The following is a 6,985-nucleotide window of genomic DNA, read 5'->3' as shown; positions in this document are numbered from 1 at the left end:
ATACTCCAGCCTTTTGCTGGGCTGGGGAGTGAAATAAAGGGAGAGTTGGAAAGACAGACTTCAGAGGGGAAGAAAAAGGAGGGAGAGCGCAAGACGTGGAATCCCAGGCCGGCACCAGCCTTTATTAGTGGCGTCCCAGTAATATAACCACCTCTCAGAGGACAACCATAGAATTTCCTGTTCCTTCCAAATCTCGGCCAAAAATGAGGCCATCATTACCTCTGGTGAGGAGAAACCCTGCCGCAGCCCGTCGAGAGGAGAGAGAAAAACACAGATTGAGCCAGGCTGGCTTCACACCAGACCTGCGGCCCTGCAGCACAGGCAAGGAGCTCCACATTTGTTTAGCACTGTACCTCTATTGTTTTTTCCATGCCACATCTTCAGTTCAAATATTTAATGCCTCAATTTCCTTTTGTCTGTATGTCTACTATGCTCATTTGTGGTGCACAGGCATTTCCTAAAGAAACTGTTTATTTAAGAGTTGTCTGAATTTAGATTGAGCCCTTTAAGACACTTTAAGATACTTAAGAGAAGATGAGTAAATGAGCCAAAACCATGGTAGGAATGGTTTCCCTGGTTAGCTAAAGGTTGGGTCTACAGAATCTACCTTAGAGAGGGCAGTGGCAATAGTAACCAATGAAAACTGGTTACCAACAGGTTAACTGTTGGTTGACTTTATTTGAACTACAAGGAATACATTTGAAATTATATTATGATATTTTATTTAGAAATCAGGTCCAGGTTAATCTGCCCCAGGGCAATCGTAAGTTGTGTGGGCCTCATTGAGCCTCCCTACATACATGTTCCCGCAACACATTTTGCTCAGAGCCTCAGAAACCAACCAGTATTCTTATTCTTCCCTGCCCCAGGTTTGCTGTATGTCAGTTAGTTTGTTATTTAGTATGTAAGCATTTAGCGTTTTAAAACGCTGGAGTCACGGCAAGGCACCATTTTCTGTTTTGTATTATGCTTTACCAAACAAATGAACTGTATATCAAATGATCATAAAGTAATTGCCACACATTTCATCATTTGTTGTTATCATCCAATAACGTGCTTGGAAAATTGTCGTAAAGAAATAAAATGCCAGAGCAAGTTAAATGCAGGTTAAAAGCATCAATCTGTTATTATTAAATCAATCAAGTGAACTGAAAGATTGCACTAACACGTTTGTATTATTAAACATTTAAAAATTTACAGCAACATTTTACTGTCAACGAAGCTAAAAATAAAAAGATTTGTGTTGCGGCCACAACTATAAACATTTTGTATTCAACATTGTCGTTTTGCACATTAGCTTCATTGCACTTGCTTGTTGTTGACATCTTGGATCTGGGGATTTTAAAATGACATATTCCCTGAAACTTTGAGCTTCTGCAAGAACAGCTACAGGATAAATTTGACACAAGTTTCAAGTCTCCCTACTTCCTTCACACAAAAGGTTGCCATATGTTGGTTGGTAATCCAGCCTCATTAGTGATATTTTTCTAACAAGTCCTCCTGCCTAAAAAACAAAACTGGTTCACACAAATACTTTCATAACACAGTTTAAATTACTTCTTGTAATTTGTTTTTATGGCCTTCTTCGGCTGATGGAGCTGCTCAGATCTCTTGGAGATGATTTGATTTGTTATTGTATGACCAGAATATTGAATTTCTGTCACATGATAACAAGTAGTTGTATATGTAGGCAGATGGTTGCCCCTGTCTGTGTTTAAAGATGGTGCCTGGTGTCTGTAGGTGTTTTCACACACTGGTTTTTGGTAAGTGCTCCTTGTGACTTGTGCCTGCCTTTTGTGAACAGTTTCAGAAATTATAGAATTTCTGAAATATTATATAAAAGATTTATATTTTTAATAAATGCATAAAGTATATGTAGCTGCATGGAACATGAGTAATAGCACCACATCACACAGTAAAGTTCAAAAATTGAATGAGTAAAGCTGGCAGTGCACCTGTTCAGCAGCTTCCTGGTAAATTAAATATATTTCCTCATTGTGTTTAGCCAGTAACTATCAGTAATACTTCGGCAACTATCTTACACACTATGAATTAATGTAGCAGCTATGGACCCCTGTATATTTCATCTCCTCTTACATCGTCATATTTGTTTTTTGTAAATTGTCAGTATGTGAGTGTTTACAAACTCGCCTCAAACTGTCCCTGGGAGGAGTGCAGTATTTAGTATTTTTTAAATACATTTTAAATAAACTATAGCTTCAATCAAGTGTTGGAACACATTTAGTGTCTCATAAAATTTAGACATTTACCGATACAATTAAAAATATAGGGAGACAATCATGAGTTTAGGAAGTTACAAATTTGCATGGGCAAATGCCTCAAAACATTAGATTTTTGTTTTTTTATGTTTCCTTGTATTACTGTATGTGTGTCCTGTTTTGGTGTGAGGGTGTGCTAACCAGTCTTTGTTGCTGTTAGACTCATCATGAATGGATGAATGCTGTTTGTTTGGAGCACAGGCCCAGAGGCTCTGCACACTCGCAATGAAAGGAAACTCATTCATCCATCTCCTGTTGTAACCTGAGACTGGGGCCACTGGCATAATACCACAGCCCACATCTCTGCACTCACTCAACCAGCCAATTACCCATATATCTAGATTAGACCATTTATATAGAGAAGGAAGTCTCAATCAAACTGTGCCAACACCATTTCCTGACATTATGCAGTTGTAAAATGAGCCTGCTCATTTGATATTTTTCTGCCGTGAGGGTCAGGGAATCTTTCCAGTCTTTTCAGCAAGCTCTATAGCTCTAAGCTGTGGCATTTTTCCTGATTCATGAGTATGACCTGCACACCATGCACAATAATACCTCAAAAACGCCCGTTGGTTTCTTTGGTATGCTAAGCAGTTATAACATTTTCCAGGGTTCTGGTCAGGCCCTAAGGTTTTAAGGTGTCCCATTGTTTAAATTTCAACAAACCATGTTAGCATAATGTTAATCACAATTTTTTTTTATACATTTAGCATTTCCTCATAATACCATATACCAGATCATTATAGTAACCTTTTCCTCCAGCATCACTATCAGGCAAAAAATTTCCCCTTGGCCAGAGTTGTGATCTTTAACAAAACAAATACTAGATTCAATTGAATATTCAGTTCAAACAAAACCATGTGTCTCCATATTTGGTGATTTTTAATTTTGTAATACTGACATACAGTATGATCTGTATCTGATTTTGATACCTGATTCACTGGACTTTGCAATCACATTTGGTTTAAAAAAGTCTTCTTGTCATCTTCATTCTGCACGCATTTTGATCTGATCTCAGTATTATACCAGATGTGGTTTGGCCAACCTGATCGTATTCCGTTCACACTGAGCATTTACACCTTGCATTAGCATGTGTTTTCCATTCCCATATAAGATATCCAGATTCAGATTGCATGTTAGTGCCAGGTGTAAATGGGGATTAAAAGCACCTTTTATAGGCTAAAAAAAGAGAAGGTATTCTTCTACTTAAACTGAATATCAAACCATTTACAACCCAACTGGATAGGCTGAAACATGCATTGTCAAACTGAAGGCAAGGCTATTTTTCTCATCAGCTCATGAAAAGTTGAGGTTTTGGAGATGTACAACGACTACAAGTTGATATGTATATAGTGTTCAACTATACAGCCTATAACAGAGTGATTGTGACAGACCATATAGGAACTACATCACTGACTTAGTGAATTTAGACAAGCATGGACTAACTCATTAGAACACTAGCACATTGGAAAAGGAAATGGTTTGGGTTTTTGTTGTAGCTCAACCCAGAAAATACATTATGTACATTATAACCATTTCGTCATTAAATGGTTACTGGACGTGGAATCTTTAGACCTGCACTGCCCTTATAACAAACACATGCTGAAGCTGAGATTTCCATGAATTAGACTGCATTTGAACCTGCCGTGACCACTTCTGTGGCTGTAAAGCACTTTCTCATGGTCCATTTTAATTAACCAAGGACCAGGGCCACTGCTGCATGCAGTGTTATGGCAAAGCTGCTTGAACTGTAAACCACGCTGACAGGATTTGGGTTTCCCAGCTTCCTGGATTCAATTATGTTCTCCAAAAACTCTCACAGCAGCCACACATACCAAACTCCAGTTGGTGTGTGAAAACAGCAAATTCAGTAGAGCTGAAATACTGTGTGTTGGTCAGGACTAGATTATTGGTAATGATTTTTTGTGTGGTTTTAATGTGTGAGTGACTGTCACACTTCTATATTTATTTATTTACATGTATGTAACACTACAACATTCAGGTTGTATTTCAAATTAAGCAAACCATTAGTTGTACTTAAGACAACAGGAAAGTATAAATAATTACAAACCCCCTAAAAGTAGCATTAATTGTTTGTTGGTCATATGGGGGCAGCAGAATAAATTGTAAACCCAACACTACCAAAGTATCTCCTTCTAAAGTTGTTAATAGAGAATGTGTGTGCCTATTTACACATCCAGCAGAAACGGAGCAACATTAGCATTCATTAGGAGTCGTGTCTCTGGCCAACTCCAATATTCACTCTCCTTGTAGCTCTGTTTTGGTCTCTACCTACTTTGTCTGTCTGCAGTTTGGTGCTGCTAGTGTACAGTGGGTTTTTTAGAGCTTTCATGCTGAAAAAACAGCTACCTGCTGCTGCAAACCAAATTACAGACTTTAAAATACTTAATCTTTGTGCGTTCGTCGCTACGAGTGACCCCTTTCATGTACTATTTAGTTTACCACTTTCTTCTGATTGGCAAGCCTTCCCGGAAGCCTGCCTCACCCTCTTGCCGGTGTGCTCGACAACAAAAGACAGCTTTAACTTATTGTGGAAAATAGTGATATGGGACACTTGATTTGATGTATTTACTATTTATCAGACCACAAATGAGACAAGAATTAGGCTGAAAAACAATAGACACCACCAGAGTGTTTCTGGCAGAGTAGTCTCACATAGCCAGACCAGATCTCCACACTTCGTTTTGGCGCTGTACCTGTGCTGGAGAAAGCGCTATGAGCAGAGTTGTTGAGTACTGAGACAGACTGAATTGATGGATGTGAAAGTTCCTAGGCGTGCTATGACGGCAGCAGATCATGAGCAGATGACTGTACAAGGACATCCGTGGCGATTTGACGTCAGCTAGGCAGGAAAGTAGAAAAAACGCTGGAAAACGAGTATTGAAGCCTGAGATTTTTGCTCAAGGGGATCACTTTTAAATACATTTACCTCATTATTTGAAACTTTGGCCACATTTAATATGAACATCATCACCGTTTGACATGTTTCCTTGCAACGTTGCGCAACATTCTGCAACGGACTTCGAGGTATGTTTTCTCCCATTTGGTGGGCCTGTCACAGGTGTTACCCAATCAGCTGCGAGGTGTATATAAACACTGCTGATTTAAAAAGGCAGGGCACACAATGGCTTCCAGTGCTCTATAAATGCGGCAGATGTTACTTGGTTTTCACATCAGTTGAAGATATTAGAAGATATGTTTGTTTTAAGTATTTCATAGTCAGGTTTTTAATAGAATACGCTTTTAAGTTTTTCATCTTAATGTAGGCTATTGTATGTGTTGATTCCTTCTAACACTCATTGTCTTATATTTTAAAGCAATTTGACATTGTATACCTGTTCATATAATCAGCTCCATTATTAAAATGTGTGTGCTCCTCTTTGTGTGTCAGCAATCCCTTTGGAGTATGCTCAAAATCCACCAGGCCACATTCTCCAGCCAGTCTCCAGCTTCCTAGCCTCAGAAGTTGCTCCCAATTCCTCAGCCACTAAGTTTGTCTGTTGCTGGAAGATCACCTGCCTCTGCTTCAGCAAACCCTCAGCAAACTCCTAAAGGTAGCTTTTAAGTTGAATTCTTTCCTAACACAATTTCATATATTGCACATGGATATTTATTCTGTGACTAAAATGTAAATGTGTGCTACAGATGCAAAGGCTTGGACGCATGAAGCGACCTTGCTTCTAATTAGTCTCGTAAAGGAAGTGACTGAAGACTTCCAGTCTCCCATTTTAAAGAAAATGGAAGTGTGGAGGAAGGCAGCTGCTGGAATGCTGGTCAAAGGTACGATTTTGGAGCAGATGCTTGTGACAATAAGTTCTGGCAGCTAACACACGGGGTGGTTTTGATACTAGTATGAGTAGAAATGTACAATGAACATACTACACATAATTTGGGGCCAATTTTACTTTTACTGTACTTACTTTATCAAGTAGTTCTATGTATCTAGACTTGGAAATATGGTGTATCTAGTCTTACCTCATGTATTGTGTAAAGATAAGTGATTTGCTACTGCAACAATGTCACAGCCCTTGTGGATCTATGCAGTTTCTCTGTCAGCATTTGTTTTGCGGAGTAGATTTACTATGCCTGGGTTTCTATTCTTAGACACAAAACTATACTGGACAACAAAATGAAGACTGGGAGTGGTGCCAGAAGCTGGGTCTTTTTCTCTCCAATGGAGGACCTCCTGGCTGATGATCCCAGTGTGGATCCAGTCCACATTGTATCCTCATTTGCCGGTGATCTTTCCCATATCATTTGATATGTTATATTAAGTAGCACAACAGCACACATCTACATGGATTTCTAAGATACTTTTGATATTAATTGTGAGGTTTTTATTTAATAATTCATTGGTCATAATCACCCACAGTCATAATCAACCATGTTGTATAAAAGGTAGCAGTTAGTGTTAACTTTTTATTAAAGATGGCTTGTGTCTCTGGTAGGGGAGACCAGGTATATTTGAAACACTTTGTTTCAGTAACTATAACTCACTGAATTTTTTTGCTAGAGTTCTCAAATTTTTATACAAAGTACCCACATTTGTTCACTACAAATGGCACAAATTCAATCCTCTACAAGAATATCACAGACCTCGTGAGTTGATGTCAAATGCATAGTGTTCCCTTGTTACAACCTAGCGGGGTAGGTTGTTACACATGCTCACACAAGGTGTGTGTGTG

General features: G+C 38.8%; 1 long non-coding RNA gene across 1 annotated transcript in view; it reads left to right on the top strand.

Moving 5' to 3' along the window:
- LOC123967813 overlaps window positions 1–6,757 on the top strand; it is a 13,069-nt gene extending 6,312 nt beyond the window's left edge. The window contains exons 2-4 of the long non-coding RNA XR_006824353.1: window positions 5,692–5,854; window positions 5,946–6,080; window positions 6,405–6,757. This is a non-coding gene — a long non-coding RNA (uncharacterized LOC123967813). The remainder of the gene's footprint in view (window positions 1–5,691; window positions 5,855–5,945; window positions 6,081–6,404) is intronic.
- The last annotated feature ends 228 nt before the right edge of the window (window positions 6,758–6,985 follow it).

This window comes from Micropterus dolomieu, linkage group LG03 (genome assembly GCF_021292245.1).
Source record: "Micropterus dolomieu isolate WLL.071019.BEF.003 ecotype Adirondacks linkage group LG03, ASM2129224v1, whole genome shotgun sequence".
Classification (NCBI taxonomy): domain Eukaryota; kingdom Metazoa; phylum Chordata; class Actinopteri; order Centrarchiformes; family Centrarchidae; genus Micropterus; species Micropterus dolomieu.
Note: the sequence above shows the minus strand (reverse complement) of the source record. Positions and strands in the feature narration are given on the sequence as shown.